Source organism: Rhinolophus sinicus, chromosome 17 (assembly GCF_057876585.1).
Source record: "Rhinolophus sinicus isolate RSI-liver-muscle chromosome 17, RSI-T2T, whole genome shotgun sequence".
NCBI lineage: Eukaryota > Metazoa > Chordata > Mammalia > Chiroptera > Rhinolophidae > Rhinolophus > Rhinolophus sinicus.
The window spans coordinates 101,938,033-101,956,546 of NC_142517.1; the positions used below are offsets into that span (position 1 = coordinate 101,938,033).

The window sequence follows — 18,514 nt, forward strand, 5'->3', positions numbered from 1 at the left end:
AAAAAGATTGCCATATATTACAAACTCAATAAATATATTATCTAGTATTACTATCATTATATATAATCTCAATACAAATTCATATGTCCCTATCCAAATACTACATCAATTACCCCATAAAATTTTACTTGTCACGTTATTACACATGGCCAAGAAGGAGATTGGAATGATGTTAGGAGCCCTGTCAACAGATGCTATAATTTGTTATTAATCCCATAAAACTAGAACGGATCCATGAAGGATCCATTTTTAAGAAGTAGAAGTATGAACATCTAAAGCACAGATGACTTGAAGATTACTTTAAGTTGGAGAATGAAAAACTATATTATAGACCTTTGCTTGGTGAATCATACCTCAACTAATTAAATGGCAAAACTGTCCTTCAAAATGCAGGAGTCAGAGAAAAACATTTCTTTGCCAACAGCTCCCCTAGTATTCATGTAAGTCTCTTCTTTGAATTATTTGAGTTAACATGTGGTAATTGTTGATCTTTAATGTGACTTTATGAGATTCACTTTTAATAATTATACAACGCTGTACTGCTTCTGGTAATAGCATTTTTGGTATTACTTTATTACTATACAAAATAATGGAAAAACAAATTAGGCTAAATATTTTTGTACTCAGAATAGAGCAGGCAGATTTTTGAAGTTCATTAGAACTTTGTGAGAATAATATAATATGCTAATAATTTTGAGTATCATGATATTAAGAGGTTATAATTCAGATAAAATATGTTTAGAATCAGTCTATTTCAGTAGGCATAGTTGTATATGTGTCAACGCTCAGCTTAAAGCCGTTCTCTAGATAAATTACGTGGTTTCTTTATGTTACACCAACAAATTAAGATGTTCTCTTTACATAAAACGTCATTCTGCAACTATGGACTTTCAATTTAGGTTTGGAGAATAGCTTTGTCTCAATGTGGATCAGGAAGTCACAGAAATTTCTGCTATAGAAGGAAATTTAAGGGTCAAATTTATTGCTTTAGTTTAGCAAAATACGGAAAAATATATGTAAGCTTTTAGTCCCTGTAAACATACGCAATTACTATATTGTAAATGGTGTTTTCGTTGTCAGGTTATCCAAGAAAAGACTATTGTAACCTATAATGTCATTGAATTATTATTCTCTATTGTATTTTGCTTTTCTTGAAGCAACTTAAGTCAGGGATTCATAACATTTTATTGCTGGAATGGTCCCTAGAAGTTCCGTACTCCAGGGTTCACATAGTCAATTAGTCACAGGGCCTGGGAGTGACAGAGATGGGTGCAGAGGGCATGGTGGTACATGGAAGACCCTTCCCCTTTCTCAGAGGAGGTAGATGTGTGAGAGTCACTCAGCTACAGCTAATTGGGCCACCTGTGATCAGAGGGAGATACAGGCTGATTTTTTAAAATAGGCTGGAAATTACAAATTTTATGTGAAATATTTTGGTTGAAATGTTTTCAACCAATGCAAACGCAAATGCAAAAACAAAACAAAACAAAAAAAGCAACACTATGCTGAACTAAACAGAACTCTTCCATAGATCAAATCTAATTCAAGGGACGCCAATTTACAACTTAGGATGTAGGCCAAACACTTAATTTTACAACTGAGAAAACAGGCTCTAAGCTCCCGCAACATGCTGCAGACCTGAATTGCACTCTTTCTTTCTACACTAAATACTTGAAATATACCTCGGTTAGACATCCCCTCCTTTCATTTTAACAAAACCCCACAACTGAAGAGTTCGAGGTAGACAGAGAACAGAGATACAGAGATGTGATGGGATGAGGTTATTACCCAGCCCTGCTCTCATGCAGCCGGGCTTTCCCCGCTGGGTGTCCTGACACTGGCTTAGCCAGCCTGAGGTCTGTCTCAGAATGGCAGTCCGGACAGCACCTCCCTGCGTCATTGTTCTTGCCGCAGCTTATTTTTCTCTTGTTTGGGTATTCTTACATATTATTTTAACATTTATTCAAACATATCATTTAGTGCCCAAAAGATTTTCAACAGTGAAAGGGACTGATGCTATTTCATAGAACAACACTGAACTGACCAATGGCCCTGGCGATATCACTGCTGATGAGGTTACATTTTGAATAATGCTTAGTAAATGCTAAAAAAAAGTATTTATTTTTGAAAGCTTTGTTGTCAAGTAAAGTGTTTCTAAGGTGAACTGTGATGCTCTAAGCATGAAATTATCTAAACATTTATGTCACAAGGCTACATTTGTGTTTTTAATACTAACGTGTTTTCTAAACTCAGTCACTGCAGGTTTAGGAGAACACAAAGGAAATACATAAAGAAAATATGTCTGCTATTGATTAGGTGGATACATTGACTGAGGGGGTTATGCAGTATTAATTCTGGATGAATAGGGATTATTTCTGATAAACACTTGGCTAGCATATACATGTCTTAGAACTCTAACCCTAATAGAACTTGGACAAATAAGTTGACTTTTCAGCTTTGTTGGAAAAGTGGTTTCATTCTCATGAGCATATTTTGAATTCTGTAAAAGAAGAAGCACATTTTGGTTAATTGCTTGGTTAGTGGGAAGAACGCAGCTCATGATTTTGTACCTAGTATCTTGGATTGGAAGGGTGGGGAACTGCAGAAGTACTAAGTTCCATTTTAATTTAATTTTATGTGAAGAGAGAAAATTTTATGCTTTTCAAATTACAGTAGTCCCCCCTTGTCCACTACTTTTCTTCCCATTGTTTCAATTACCCACCGTCAACTGCGGTCCACAAATATTAAATTTCCCCAGACATTGACATCATCTGCTCCTGGCATTGACATCATCCTGGCTTGATGATCCAAGAGCACCTAAAGCAGACGATCCTCCTTCTGACATATCATCAGAAGGCCAATAGTAGTCTAATGCCGTGTCACAACGCCTATGGCATTCATCTACTTCATTGCATCATGTAGGCGTTTTCTCATCTCACATCATCACAAGAAGAGTGAGTACAGTAGGATATTTTGAGAGACACCATATTTACATAAGGTTTATTATAGTATACTGTTATAATTGTTCTATTTTATTATCAGTTTTTGTTAATCTCGTACTGTGTCTAATTTATAAATTAAACTTCACCATACATATTTATGTACAAGAAAAAACAGTATATATAAGATTTGGTACTATCCATGCTTTCAGGCATCCACTGCGGGTCTTGGAACATAAATCCCATGGATAAGGGGGGACTGCTATACAGAGTTTTCAAGGTGAGACAAAACAAAAATGGAAAATGGTGTTCTGATAATGTAAACTTCCTTGTACCTCAGAAGGTAACATGAGGACCTTTAGCAGCTACTTTACTGAGGAGACTACGCCAGAATGAAGGAGTGTCAGTCCATGGAAAATGGTGGAGTCTGCTCCATGAGCCAGGGACAGGCCAGGGATGATGATCAGAGAGAGATGGGAAGGGGAGGACGACCAGCAGGAGATGGGAAGGGGAAGATGACCAGAGGGAAAACGGAAGGGGAGGATGACCAGAGGGAGATGGGAGGGGCCTGAGGAACTCTGTTGTCTTCAGCTGGTATCCCCCCTTCTTAAGGAGAGCATTTACCTGGGACTTTTGGTATTAAGCAAGTATTAAGTGTTAGGCTGCTGGGATCAAACTCAGGATGCAGGCAAGAATATTGTGGAGTCAGTGGAAGGAATATAATCTTAGTATCTGAAGTCTTGATTTGGGTTTTCATCTCAGACATTGTAGTTTTCATCTCTAGAAACCTAATTTCAGTCTTTTTTATGTCTTCCATATCACTACTTAACATGGTCAAACTTTCCTCTAGCTTTTTGAACATAAGGAATACAGTTATAATTACCATTTAATGTCCTTATGTACTAATTCTATCATTTGGGTCTGTTCCCATTGATTCATTTTTTCCCCGCACTCTTTATATATTGCACTTTCCTGGTTTGTTGCATGCCTGGTAATTTTTGAATGGATGCTAAACACTGTGAATCTTGCCTTGTTGGGTATTGAAAGTTTTTGTATTCCTATAAAAATTCTCCAGCTTTGTTTTGGGAAGCAGTTAAACTATTTGAAGTTTGATCCCTTCAGATCTGGCTTTTAGGCTTTGTATGGCGGGACCAGAGCAGTATTTAGTCTAGGCCTGATTTTTTTCCCATTCCTGAGGCAAAACCCTTCTGAGTATGCTATCTGATGCCCCATGAACTCTGAGGTTTTTCCACTCTGGATGGTGGGAACAGAAACTATTTTCTGGCTTTGGATGATCTCTGGGGATTGTTCCCTGTAATCTTTTTGGGTGATGGCTCATGCACTTGCACTGAAACTCAAGGGGCCCCTTTACAGATCTCTGGGCTCCTTCTTTGTAAAGTTCTCTACACTCTGGTACACTTTCCTATGATGTCTAGCTCCTTGCCTCTCTGGACGCCCAGCTCCATCTCAACTCAGGGAGATTTAGGATCGCCTTCTGGATTCCCCATCCCTGTGCTATGCTGCAGACTCCCTCTAGGCAGTGAGCTGGGCAGTCATAGGGCTCACTCCGTTTGCTTCCCATCCCTCAGAGATCACTGCCCTTTGTTGTTGATATCTATATCTGTCTATGTCTACGTCTATGTCTCTCTATCTCTCTGTCTCCAATTTTTTAATTGTTTTAGGTGAGACATTAAATCCCTGTTACTGCATCTTGGCTGGAAGCAGAAGTCTCTGGTTTGATTTTTTGACCCTACATCTTGTGTACTATTTGATTTTGGAAGAATTACTCAGCCTCATCCTCTTCTTTGCCCATTTATGAAATGGGGATAATAATACAGTGATTAATCAATAGAATCATAGAGAGGAGAGCATGTTATAGTCTATAAGAATCGGCAAAAGAGTGTCCATGCACTGAGAGTGGACTTAAGAAAAAATCACCTGAATGGGATGGTCCTCTCCCCTGAGCAGGAATCACCTGAGTCCTTCTCTCTTGCCCACACTTGCCTTATTTGTTGTCCTCACCCCAACTAATGACACTGCCCTTTTCCTGGTGAAACTGCTGGTGAAAGGACCATAGGCCAAAAGGCAACTTGTCTCCTCCCCAGAACCCACGGGGTACAAACCAAAGTTACCTGAAACCTTTTGCCAAAGCTGCACTACCACATGATTGTGGTACCATCAATGGAGTCTATGTGATTTGTGGTTAAAAATCGATTACTTTTTCTTATTTACGCTTTTTAAAAATAATCATTTTCACTGAACAGTGAAGCAGAATGCATGGAACTAGTAATTGAGAACATTTGCCCACCATTATAAATATATGGGCCTCATTCAGCTTATAATCAGTACATTGACATTTGAAAATAGTGATTTTCTTTTTAAAGGAAAGCTATCTTTCTTCTGACATATTAAAATTCCAACTTACTAAAGTAGTAACTGGAGTGAGAAAATAATAAAATTGTATGGCTTTTTTATTGCATGTTTATTTAGGCCAAACCAGTATGAGGCAGCTAGATTAATTACTTTTATACTGTTAAGTACTGTACAGTTAATTATTTCATCTAAGTTGTGTCTGAGCCAAACCTGTGAATTACTGTGCATGCAGGGCAATGATGATAATTTATGTACTTCCTCCATCCTACGGCTTGTTAATATATTATGTTTGATTTGAAACTAGATGTTAAAAGTTTGCAAGAGGCTTTTAAAGACTACCTCGTGACATAAGATCTAAAATTATGTATTTCAAAATTAAGGTTGACAACATGCTATGATAGGAAGTTATTTAGATGATGGAATTATAATAGATTTTGTCTGAAAATCATACTTTCCCACGCTTTACTCTAATAGGTTGACTCTTATGGTTTTAGCTTATGCTTTTTATTCTGCCGGATTTTCCAATGTGGATGTTACTTAGACCTTTAGTTTTTCAACATGCATAAAAGCAGATCCTACCCACTCTCCCCATACACCTAATTGGACATTTACTTGTGGTTCCAAGTGCCCAGTCCTTTCTAATGCTTGGAGGGGAGCTCACAACCAGCATGAATTGAGCAAGCTAAACAGGTGACACCAAAGCCACTTTGACAATGTCAGATCAACTTCAAAGAACTTAAATAACACGTTCCCAGCAACATTTGTGCATCAAGTGAAAGAGAACTTTGAAAATTTTATAAACCCAAAAATTAAATTTTAAGAGATGCCATTAATGTTAAAAAAAAAAAAAAAAGATGAAAAATCAATAAGAACAAAAACTATAAAAGTTCGTGCATAGATCCAATGGTTTGCCTCTCGTGCGGCCTGGAGAGCTGCCCCAGTCGCTGAGCCCACTCCAGTGGCACGTGGCTGCCCAGGAAGAGACTTGGGAACAGGATAGGCTGTGGCTGTGTGAGTGTCTCCTGCATTTTCAAGGGCAGCCCTTGGAGTTTGGAGAAAGAAAAGTTCCGGTGAGGCAACACTGTGTCCCCAGGAAAATAATTCACAGAACACAAGTATCTGCCAGCTCCAATCAGGTAATAAGTAAACTGGACGTTCATCTTTTAGGGGAAACTCAATACAGATCCAGATTACTTGCTGGAATTTTGGAGGGAAGTTCCTTGCTTATTTTAGGGGAATCAGAGAGAATCAAAAAGGATGGGAAGTAGTCTACCTTCGCTGTAGCACATTCCTACCTTCTTTGTTTGTATGAAATATATGGATTTTGCCATGTGAGTCATTTTAACGAACAACTGTTTTTTTCTCCTTAAAATGCAGGCACTTGCCTCACAATTTCCTTTCCTTGCAGAGGCTTTCAAACTGTTCAACCACTAGAGGTCTGTATTACCTATTTTAAAAAGTCATACCCAACTGGCTGAGACTTTGAGCAATCAATTTCAATACAAATTTCAATATTTTAAGATTTCAAATCTCTTTGAGACATAACACCAGGGATTAAAAATCACAACACTTTAGGAAATGAAGGCGAAAAACTAACAGGAACTCTTCCATTTGGAAGGGAACCGAGTCTCCATGCTAACTCTTGCTAAGTGGCCAGCTGAGCACAACTCACACCCTGCAACTCAGAAGTCAGTGGTCAGTCACAAATCAGAGGAACAAAATTTATTTTCTTTAGAATAGTTCATCCCAATGTATTTTAAGATGCTAACTTTAAATTTTAAAGCCTTTATTTTCCTATTGCAACAAAAACAGTTAAAGTGATTGAATTAATTCTCAGTTTCAAACACCAATTTTACAACTTTTGTGAGTGTTTTTAATAGGATTTTTTTGTATCAGTCATCCAAGATTAAATTAAAAATTAATGTTCTTTCAGGATGACTTTATAAGGCTCTGCTGCAATTGTATAAACTGATGCACGAAGCTGGGCTTGGCTGGTTAAAGCTCTAATGGAAAGAAATAATGATTGCTAATGGTACCCTCTGTAAAGCGGGTCTCCTACATTTTCACTGTGCTGCATGTTCGCCCTGGGATTTTCCTTAGAATAGTCCATTTGGGTCGGCCCTCTGCCAGCAGCAGTGCGGGCTTGGAGCCCTCCAGAAATCTAAAAATGAGGCGAGCCATTTATAGGACACCTGACTAGTCATGATGAAACCTCCCCATAGCCTTACAGAGAAGGACTTCTAAAACATCACGCACTCATAAATTCACATATTTAAATGGCATGGTTGGAAATATTGCAGACATAAAAGCTGTAATTTACTGAGTGTTGCACCAGGGGTTTGGGATTCTGATGCTAGATTTTCAGATTCTAATTATGCCTGCATTTGGAGTAAGTGGCTACATTTGTTGCCAGGCAAGGTGTCATGCTAAGAGGCTCTCCTCTTTTAAAAGGCATGATTGCATCATGTTCCTGGCTTGTAACGCCTCCAGAAATATAAGCAAGTCTAGTGTGGCATCTCTCTCAGTCTGTCACTTTATTAAAACACAACAATTTGCAAGTGTTATTTAGCAGATCAGTTGGGTGCATTTCAAAGGCTAATATTTAACAGAGGGGGAAAATAACCCATCCCAATCCTTTTAAAAAGTGTTTTCTATGTATTCACAGGCAAATTATCTAGTGTTTTATATAGATCTCAAATCTAGGATTCAAGATAATTTTAGTAACGTCTTACCCTGCTTGTCTACATAACCCAAATGATCAATTCTACAGCAGAAGGAAACTAATTCACAGTGCAATCATTTGTACTTTAGACCACATTATTTAAAGTAGTTACGTTTTTCTTCATTTCCTGTTGCTTTTCTGTATATGGCTGGCGGCATATGAATTAACAATTTTCTCACTGAAATGTGACAGAAAAATATCTGCTTTACCCAATCCTGAACACACCTTTCAGAGCTCCTGACTGTTCTGTTATTCAAAACAAGGCTCGCTTATACTTGCATCTAATATCAGTATAAACCTATAACCAAATATTAACAATGTTCACTTACATACATATACATACGTTTAAAAAAAATACTGGTAGCGTAGCACTTAAAAACAGCAACAGGAAGGTCTCAGGCTCTGGAGAATTTGATGGGTTACATCTGGGAGAGAAATGATTACAACCCGGGCGTTGGAGTCCGTCCCAAATTCCAGTGCTGGTCCTGGCATTGGTTAGCAATGTGGGCCCTTAGACTCAGTCTGAAAAAATGAAGCCAATGAGGGAACCTAGCCTGCAGGGGGTCTTGTTGTTGTTTTGGTGCATTAAGTAAGAAAATGCAGCTGGAGTGCCTGACACAGTGCTTGATCCAGTAAATGTCCAATTAATAGATGTTTATTATTTTATCTGATCCTTTGTGTGTACATTTACAAAACAGTAATATAATACAATGGCAATAATCAGAGTTACCTCTAAGTGTTATTTTGAGAAGTAAATAAGATAATATGCATGAAACAATAGCTGGCACTGGTTGCTTCCCAAACTTGTCCCCCAAAGTTTTCACCCATAAAACTAGACCAAAAGTTGGGAGAGTTTCAAGGATGATTCATTCCTGGATTTCGAATTTTTTATTTTCGTTTTTTTTTCTTAGTGAGAAGATGTGTTATTTAGATTACTTCAAGTCTCACTTATTTCTTTCTGATCTGGATGATGACTTAAATGTGTGACTCTACCAGATTAAGAAGATAAAATATTGCATTGAAATAAGAGTCACCTAGAGACAGAAATTATTTTCAGGGCAGTTAAAAAACTGAAGTTAAAAATCTGATCAACCTCGGGGAATTAAAAGAAATAACATGATCGTGCTTAAAATGCTATTTTCACCCCTTTCGTTACTCCACCCCTAGCAATTGAGGAAAGTTTGTTTGCCCTAAAATGCTGTATAGTATCTCTTTTCAGGAGAGATTTCTGTGGCAGAGGGATTTGAAGGAAGTTGTGACTAACTAGCTTTTTATTAGAGTCAGAATTCTGGTTCAATTTCAGGCATTATTTTAACTCAACTTGTCTTCCCAATATTATTGGGATTTAGAAATAGAATTGTTGTATTTTGCAACGGCACTAAGAGAACAAAGACCAACTACTGACATACAACTAAAAATGTTTTACTAAGAGGAGAAGGACTAGACTTGGCAGTTTGGTCTTTAAGCAGCAATTTCCAAGGACACCCTGGAGTTACAAAAGAGGCACGTGCTTCTGAAATTAGAGGCACTTGCCTGGACAGACGTCGGAGTCAATGCTAACCAACTTTCATGTTTTTGTGTGAGATAAGGAAGACCTCTCATTTAAAGTTATCTATTGTATATTCTCAGAATGTTCTAGCTCCTTGCAAGGCTAATTTTATGGGATGTCAGTGACATGAGGGGTACTGGGAAACAAATTCTTACATAGTTACAAATAAATGTTTGTGTCATGAACTAGCCCTAGGATCTGGAATTACATCAGAAGTTCTTCTGGGGTCATATTTCAGTTTAAAAGCCAGTCACCCACTGGCGGTGAAGGATTGAACCCCACGTCTTTCCGCCAAGTCAGCACAACCCTGTTTCCCAGAGTCTGCATATATATATATATATATATATATATATATATATATATATATATATCCCCACTTCTTTGGAAATAAAATCATCATTTTCACTTCCAAGTACATACCCTAAAACTCTTCCACATGTGCACAAGAAATGTACAGCAATGTTTACAGTAGCATTGTTAACCAGCCACTGGGTATCGTTTTTCTAGAATAAAGGAAGTTGCTTTTTTTTAATTCTCATTCTATTTATGGTCACTTCTCGCTTCTTACTCTTCCAGGAGTCTCTAGTGGAGGACTGTAAGGCAGTTAAAACACCGGCCCATTTGGAGAAGCATGCAATCACAGAGGCTTGTGTTTTCCATGGCCCCATCGGCTGAAATAGTAACTAAGGCTTTTGCCTAAACTCATAGGAGAAGAGCTTAGATAATCAAATTATCAGGAGAGAAACTATCTGTCTTCATTTTCTTGTTTCCAACCTGCAAATACAAATTGTTAAATACGCCTGTTCCTTAATGCTCATTAGGAAATCTTGAAGAATAGCAGGCCAGAAAAAAGGCATGGGATTCTGAGGAACCACCACCACTGAAAAAAAAAGTCAGGGTTGTTCCTTCCCATTCAGATTATCTTACATGTTTCGAGTTGGTTGAATTTGAAATTTTCCATTAAATAATTTTATTCCTAGTTATATGTGCATGGATGCCACATATACAATCCTAACTATATCTTTTTGTTTAGAATTTTCTTTTTGTTGGACTTGAAGATAAAATAATTTAAATGGAATAACCAGTATATGAAATCGTTTTCCATTTGGTGATATTCCTAGGACTTATTTATTGGTGTATTTGTCTCAGAATAAGAATTATTATTAAAAATAATGACACCATCGTGTACCCCCAACTCTCTGTTACTGGAGGGGTTTTATTTTAAGGCCCAGAGATGTGGGATTACAGGTCAGTGACAGGCACTGTTCGTAAATATACCAAAGGCACCAAATAAATCAGCGGTGTGTCCAGGAGGAGGTGACAGCAAATGCAGGTTTCTGATTAGTTACAGCCATAGAACCAGCCATTAGGGATTGAATCATAGAGCTAAATTTCTAAAATATCCAATTTTGGAAACATTTCACTACATGTCAAAGCGGTTAAAGTCTTTATACCATGTAAGCTTTAAAATCCCATTTGCTTCCCCTCTCCCAGCATCCATTTTAAATGTCACTACTTTCTACCTGTTAGTGTGTCATATTTTCAATACTTGATCACTCTTTCTTAGTCATTCTTTCTAAGGGTACTGGCCTATTTGCTGTGCCTTGAATATGCTGCCTCGGGGCCTTTGCACTTGCTCTGCCCTCTGCCTAGAGCCATCTGCCCCCAGAGATTCATAGAGTTCCTTCCTTTTTTCTAAGTAGGCTTTCCCCAAACATCCTTTTAAAACTGTACCTTCTCCTCCCACTGCTTCCACGTTCTAGTCTGATTCTCCCCGTCTTACAACATATTGTATATTTTACTTGATTGTTTTCTCTGTCTACATGGGCTAGAATATAAGTTCGATGAGGCCTGTTTTTTTGTCTGCCTGTTCACACTTGGTCCGTGGTGCTGAGAACAGTGTCTGGCATATACGTGTCCAACAAAAATACTTATTGAATGAATCACAGCAGAATCTGTTGCAAACTGCAGCCCTAAATAGGAATAAGTTGTATCTAATACAATTCTCATTGAGAAGGATTCTTGCTGTCATGACATTTCCTTGATATCCCTATTCTAGACTAGGAGAAAAGAAACTCTAGGATTACCCCACACCCTTTCAAAAACAAAACTAGTCACGATAGTTGCAAACTGAAATGCCATCAGGATTTGGGCAGTTACATAACTGTGTGAAGCCCCCAGTGTAAGGCATTAAGGAACCGTAGGGTCTGTGATAAATAGGAGACTTTACATACAACCCCACCTAAAGGCATTGAGATTTGAAAAGGAAATGTAAAAATAGGCCTGCTGGAGAAAACCTGTCTACTGTGGTTTCCAAGGCCCACTTCAGCTGTCACTTTATGGCCAGTAGGAACATGAAGACATTTACTAAGTGACACTGTTTTTTCTACCTCTTTTCAGCTATATACTCAGGCTTGACTATGTTTCTGACTCCACATCAGGACAGAAATACTCAACTGATCAAATCTAATTACATTTGCTTTCCAACTAAATTGTGTATCACCTTCCTCTCTTGTGAGACATATGGACCCTCTTGGGTCCTCAGCAACTGATTATTGCAAACCTAATTGATTTACGACATTTCATTAATAAAGTTAACTAAAACTAATTATGCATATTGAATAAAAGTTTCCTATGAAATGAATTATTCTATTTAGCTTAAGGGTTCTTAATTGTCAAAATCAATTGCTGAGGAGGATTACAGAATTACTTTCTCTTGGGATGTTTAGCTAAATGTATATATAGATTCAACCAATATGGATTGTTTCTATAGATGGTGACACCATAGAAACTAAAAAAAGGAAAAAAAATATATTAAATATGAAAGTTAAAGATATCCAAACATTCTCCTAAGAAGATAGAAATCACAAAATTGGTTACACAGATCTTTTTGTGTTAAGATGTTAAACTAGGTCTGTTAAATTTGTCATATATCTTAAAGAAGCTCAAATAAAGGTATTGACATTTATTGTTTCATTTATAGTATAACTTTTTTTTCACTTAACTGGTGCATGTTGTATTTCTCACTCTTTAATTCAGACGATATATTTTGTTTAATTTACCCATCTAATTAAATCTAAATTCTAGCAGAAATCCAGGGGGAGCCTACTAACCACTTCCGTTGCCCCAAAGCAAGCTGGTGCATTGTGGTCCAGTACTCCTCACAGGGCCATTTCCAATGTTCCCTCTTTGTTCAGTTGTGTATAGAGAAACATGTTCTATGTACGGTGACGAGTAGCATTCATTAATGGTTCAGAGGTGAATAAAATATGGCTAGCCCATTCGTGTTACACATATCACATGAGAAGCCGTTGTCAAGGAGTGGAATTTGCATTGCTTTCACGCTGCCGAAGCAGGTTGGAATTCTTGCTTTGCCTTGTTAAGGAAGCCACTCAGTCGTTTTATCCTCCTGCTCTATATACAGACTACACTAGAGGGACCAGGAGGCAGCAAAACACCCACATGATTCTTCCTGTGACATGGGAGCATCACTGAGGAGCCAAAGTTCAGGCTCAAGGGACAGACATTCTGCACTGCTTACTTTCTGTGGTGGCCCGTGCTGGGTGCAGAGGTATTTTGGCTTTGCCTGGGTGAGAGGAGGAAGGCTGCTCCCGATGGACTTTGGATGTGTGGTACGATATTGCTCCTGTTGTCCCAGGGCCCCATGGGTGACTTAGCACTTGTTTACATTCTGGAAAGATGCCAGAGACCTACATCCAGGTAACTGTTACCTTCTGCCAGGTATGCACTGTATTGGTACCTTTCTAAGGTTAGCCTAGACCTTTCTGGAATTTAAAAAGTTACTCCTAAACGTCTAAATCTTCTTAAAAGACTTAAAATGAATGACTAGTAGTTGAAGGGAGAGGATGCCATCACTTTTGTTTGGTACTAGTCAAAAACTCTTCTGCCAAAAAAACAGAGCCTCTAAATTTAGAGGCTAATTCTCTGAGCTCTTTTAATTATTAAAAATATTAATACTAATATAATTTAAATTAGAATCTCCTAAGTAGTTATTTATATTTTAAGCCTATCTACCTATATTATTCAAGCCTAGAAACAGTGTTTCTGTAGATAAACTGTGTGAATAATAGGTGATTTGGAGTAAACTAGAAAAAAAAAGCTATATTTTTGTTTATTGAAAAACCCCACAAATGTTCATTTTGCCTTTTTTTATTGGTAAGTCTCTAGGATTCATATTTGACAGTTCCAAATTGGGTCCAAACTTCTATTGTTTGTGATTTCACTGAAAAATGATACTATTACATGAGTAAAAGGAATAATGGCGGGATATTTATATGTCTTTCTCACAGCTAGTTATGTAGCTATTTCACATCCTTGATGCTTCAGTGATTCAAAGACAAATTTGTTTTTAATTTTTTGCCTTGTGTAACACATGACTATTAGTCCAGGAACCAAATGTAATTGAACTTCAAGGTATATGTGACTGGAAAGTAACAGAGACTGAAGTTCTAATAATTAGATTAGATTAGTGGGAAATGCTGACTAAGAACTTTAGAATATCTATAACAAGGGGTGATTATATTAATTAAAATTAAAAACAAACTAGTGTTATCTGTGACATGTATAATTTGGAAATAAAAATGAAGACTTCTACTATCTTGTACATTCCCATAAAAAAAGAAAAGAAGAAGCGGTCTAAGATTTATTTTGCTTCATTCTCCAATTGCCTAAATAAAACATAAATCAGTTTTGGTCACTACAATTGAGACATATCTATCATTGTAGGAAAAATCAAATCTTAGAGAATATAAAGAGTAAGGAAGAAATATTAGCCTACAAAAATGACCTTTCATCTTTTCTAGTTTTTCTTACTCGGAGACGTCAGTGATGAAGGTAAACAAGCCAACAGGCATATATTAGCTCAATGTAACTGTTTGTACCTCTTTTCACAATTTTTAAGAAAACAAGAACCTCTAACTTTAGATGAGTACACAAAATACTTAAAAAAATTTTTTTTAAGTCACATTTATTGAAGTACAGTTTATATACAGTAAAATTCACCCTTTTAAGTTGTATTATTTGATGAATTTTGACAAATGTATCCGGCTGTGTAATGACCACTACAGTCAATATACAGAATATTTTCACCATCCCCCACAATTCCCTTATACCTCTTTTATTCTGTCCCCTCCTCCCAACCCCAGTCCTTGGCAGTCACTGAGTGATTTCTGTCTCAATACTATGTTTCCCCGAAAATAAGACCTAGCCAGACAATCATCTCTAATGCTTCTTTTGGAGCAAAAATTAATATAAGACCTGGCATTATATTGTACTACATTATATTATATTATATTATATTATATTATATTATATTATATTATATTATATTATGTTATGTTATGTTATATTATTATATTATTATATTATATTATATTACATTATATTATTATATTATATTACATTACATTATTATATTATTATTTATATTAGATTAGATTAGATTAGATTAGATTACATTACATTATATTATATTATATTATATTATGATCCGGTCTTATATTATAATAAAATAAGACCAGGTTTTATATTAATTTGTGCTCCAAAAGACGCATGAGAGCTGGTTGTCCGGCTAGGTCTTATTTTCGGGGAAACGCAGTAGTTTCGCCTTTTCCAGAATGGCATATAAATAGAATCACAAAGTCTGTAGCACTTTCTGTCTGCTTCTTTCTCTTAGTGAGATCCTAGTTTGCTCCTTTTCATTGCTGAATGGTATTTGATCGTATGGATGGAGCATAGTTTCTTTTTCAATGTCCCTGTTGGTGGACATTTGGATTGTTTCCAGTTTTTGGTGATTATGAATGAAGCTGTTATAAACATTCACGTTCAGGTCTTTGTGTGAACATATATTTTTATATTTCCTAGGTAAATACCTACAAGCAGCGCAGGTGGGTTGTTAAGCATTTATTTAAGTTTATAAGAAATGGCCTGTTTCCCAACGTGGCTGTACCTGACAAAGGCATCTAAGAAGCTAACATAACTATACCAAAGTGTATGCAAATGAAGGAACCCAATTCTCAATCAGCACAGATTTTCTATTTTTATTTTATAGCTAGTTTTAACTGGTTTGGTTAGCAGATTTTTTAAAAGCCCACAATGAATTATAAACAGTAAACTCGAAGGTCTTAGGGATAGGTTATTAGGAATTAGAAACAGCCAAAAATGATACTCACTAATAGAACTATAATTATTGATTTTAAAAAAGGCAGGCGCTTGCAAGGAATTCTTCTGTCTCATAAGTTCTGAGAAGTTCCCAAACATATCTGCATACTAGAATCACTTGAGAATCTCTTAAAAACGTCAGAGCCCAGGCTATACCACAAACGGATAAACCACAAATCTGGGGTAGAGCACAGACATCAGAATTTTTTGAAGCTTGGATGATGTCAGTGTGTAGTCAGGTTTGGAGCCACATGCTAGGAGCATAACGTGATGAAATGGAGGGAGCATAGACCTGGAGCCAGGAGACCTGGAACTGCAAGCATGGCTCTGGGCAAGCCCCTGCCTTCAGGGCTTGGGGTCCTCTTCTCTATAACCGGAAGTTCCAGGTAGGCAAACTCCAAGATGATTCTGCATAAAGTTTAGGTGGTTCTAGATATCATCAGACCGATAATAGTCATGCTTAGGGTCTCCATTTCCCAAGGAACGATTGTGTTCTGAATGGTTTGTTGCAGATACCTCTTGAAAAGAATTTTGTTCACAGATTGACATTTTTGTTTTGTATATTTAGACAGTTATGGTATATCTGTTTTCTCTCCAATGGTATTGCTGCATGTTTTTAAAAACAATTCAAGCATATGGATCAGTTTGTCTTTTATTCTTTTTAATGTCCTTAATTCGGACAGTTTTCCACATTTTATAAGTAGATTTCAACCTAAATTCTTTTGGTCCTATAAAACAAGTTTTGAAATGCTATTTACACATTACTGGCTTCAATCAATAAGAGATCAGAGTTCTGTAGTCGTAAGTTGGGTAAAGGAACATTACAAAGTTCAAAAGCTCTTTCTGAAAACACCGTTTGTATTTCAGTATAGTGTCCACGGAGTGGGATGGGGCCTTGGAGACTATTTTACAGGAAACCAAAGGCTAAGTTGCTAGTTAGTGGCAGTATTGGTATAGCATCAGTTCTTTAACAAGCATAAGTCCTTAAGAAAAAAAAAAATTCTTAGAATTAAGCATGTTTTGCTTATTCATCTGAAATTCAAAGTTTGAAAAAGTTTAAAATTTTACAGAATGTTTTCTTCAGTGTTTTGCTATTTGTAAGCAAAATGTTATATTACTTTGCAAGTTTTGCTATAGATGTGTGAATGTTAGTCAGAAACTGAGGACTTCCAAAATGTAGGAGGGCAGCACGCTCGAGAATCATAGCAGCAGGACACCCCCAGTTATTATCCTGCTTCTCCCACGGTAAGGCTGGAGGGATATTATGGACAAACAGCTCCTTCTATTCAGGACTCTTAGGACATAAAATAAAGCTTCCTGTCTCAGTGTCTTCCTAACAAGGACATATATTTTCATGCACTTTATCTAGAGCTCGATTTTTGCTGAAAACACGCATAGTCCAGCTTCCTAGGCTTTACCGCACCTCAAAAAAAAAAAAAAAGCACCTAAAAATTTCCAGTGACAGAACTCTGTGGAATGTTACTATTTTTGTCTCCAAGATTAAAGCAGTCCTAAATAGTTTCCTAACACCACAGTGGAGTGCCCTCCAGCAAGTGTTTCCTAACTTGCCAATGGAGCAAAGAATAAACTCACCTCGACTTTTGTCTACCCACCTACCACTTATCCTATCTTCTACTTTCATAAAATGCAATCACATGCATTCAGAAGGGGGCAGCTACTTTTTTCATTCTCCCTGGAGGGATTAGAGAGTGTCTCCACTGTTAATTTGGGAAGCTGAGAATTTATTCTTTGAGGTGAATTTTAATCGGGGAAAAAAAAAAAATTCTTGAGAACTGGGTCAATCCCAGAGTAGTTTTATGAAAACTATCATACAAGTGCATATGATGACAGCAGTTGGACCGATTGAGAGTCACCAGCTGCCCCGTCAGGTTCTGAGTGGAATGCTCTGCTGTGGGACTCTGTGGGACTCTACCAGGGGGCAAGCCTGCATGGGGATAAAGGAGCACCTCTACCTCCAATTTCACAGTGCCGTTTTTCCTATATCATCCTGGAGTAAGGGAGATTTTTGTAGGAATGAGATTGAAACATTTGGGTTTTCAAAAAGTGAGTAGGTCAAGTTTTAAGGTTTCTGTGCTTCTGGAAGTAAGTGCCGGGGCCCCACAAAGGCCAAGCGTCCCATGTCATGGCTGATGAAAGAGCACAGTCACTTCCATCCTAACGGTCTGTGCTGCATAGTGTGAAGCACTGCTCAGAGTAGTCCCCCACGGCCAGAAGGAGGGCCTGTCACTGGCACTGCACTGCTCTTACATGGGTCAGCACAGACACGGGCACATCTTGGTAATTCTTACATTGCTTACATTTAGTATCATAGAAATACATATGTGTTCTTAAGCCTTGTATTGGAAGGGATGGGATAAGACTGGAATTTCCTTCTTTTCTGCTCCTTCTGTTTCTGTCACTAGACAATGGTCTCTGTGGCTTTTGTGCTACCTCCACTATTGACATATTACAGAAAACTACTGACAGAAACGAGGTGTGATCACAAAACACGGTGCATGTTGCTGCCAAGTGCCATCCAACAGAAAGGCAGGGATCTTCAATTGGGAAGTGACACGTGGAACCTTAGTAACAGTGTGTGACAAGTTTCAACTTGTTTAGTGCAGTCAGTCGGGTGAGAACTACAATTGAGAGAAGGAGTCTTTTAAAATGTGCCATAAATGACAACGCTCCGTGTCACACATCGCTTCTGGTATACGGCAATTTGTCAAATAAAAACATCATGGTGTGCCC

General features: G+C 37.5%; 1 protein-coding gene across 2 annotated transcripts in view; it reads right to left on the reverse strand.

Moving 5' to 3' along the window:
- Nucleotides 1–18,514, reverse strand: part of AGTR1 (angiotensin II receptor type 1) — a 47,418-nt gene that overhangs the window by 19,087 nt on the left and 9,817 nt on the right. The gene's annotated exons all lie outside the window — the stretch shown is intronic.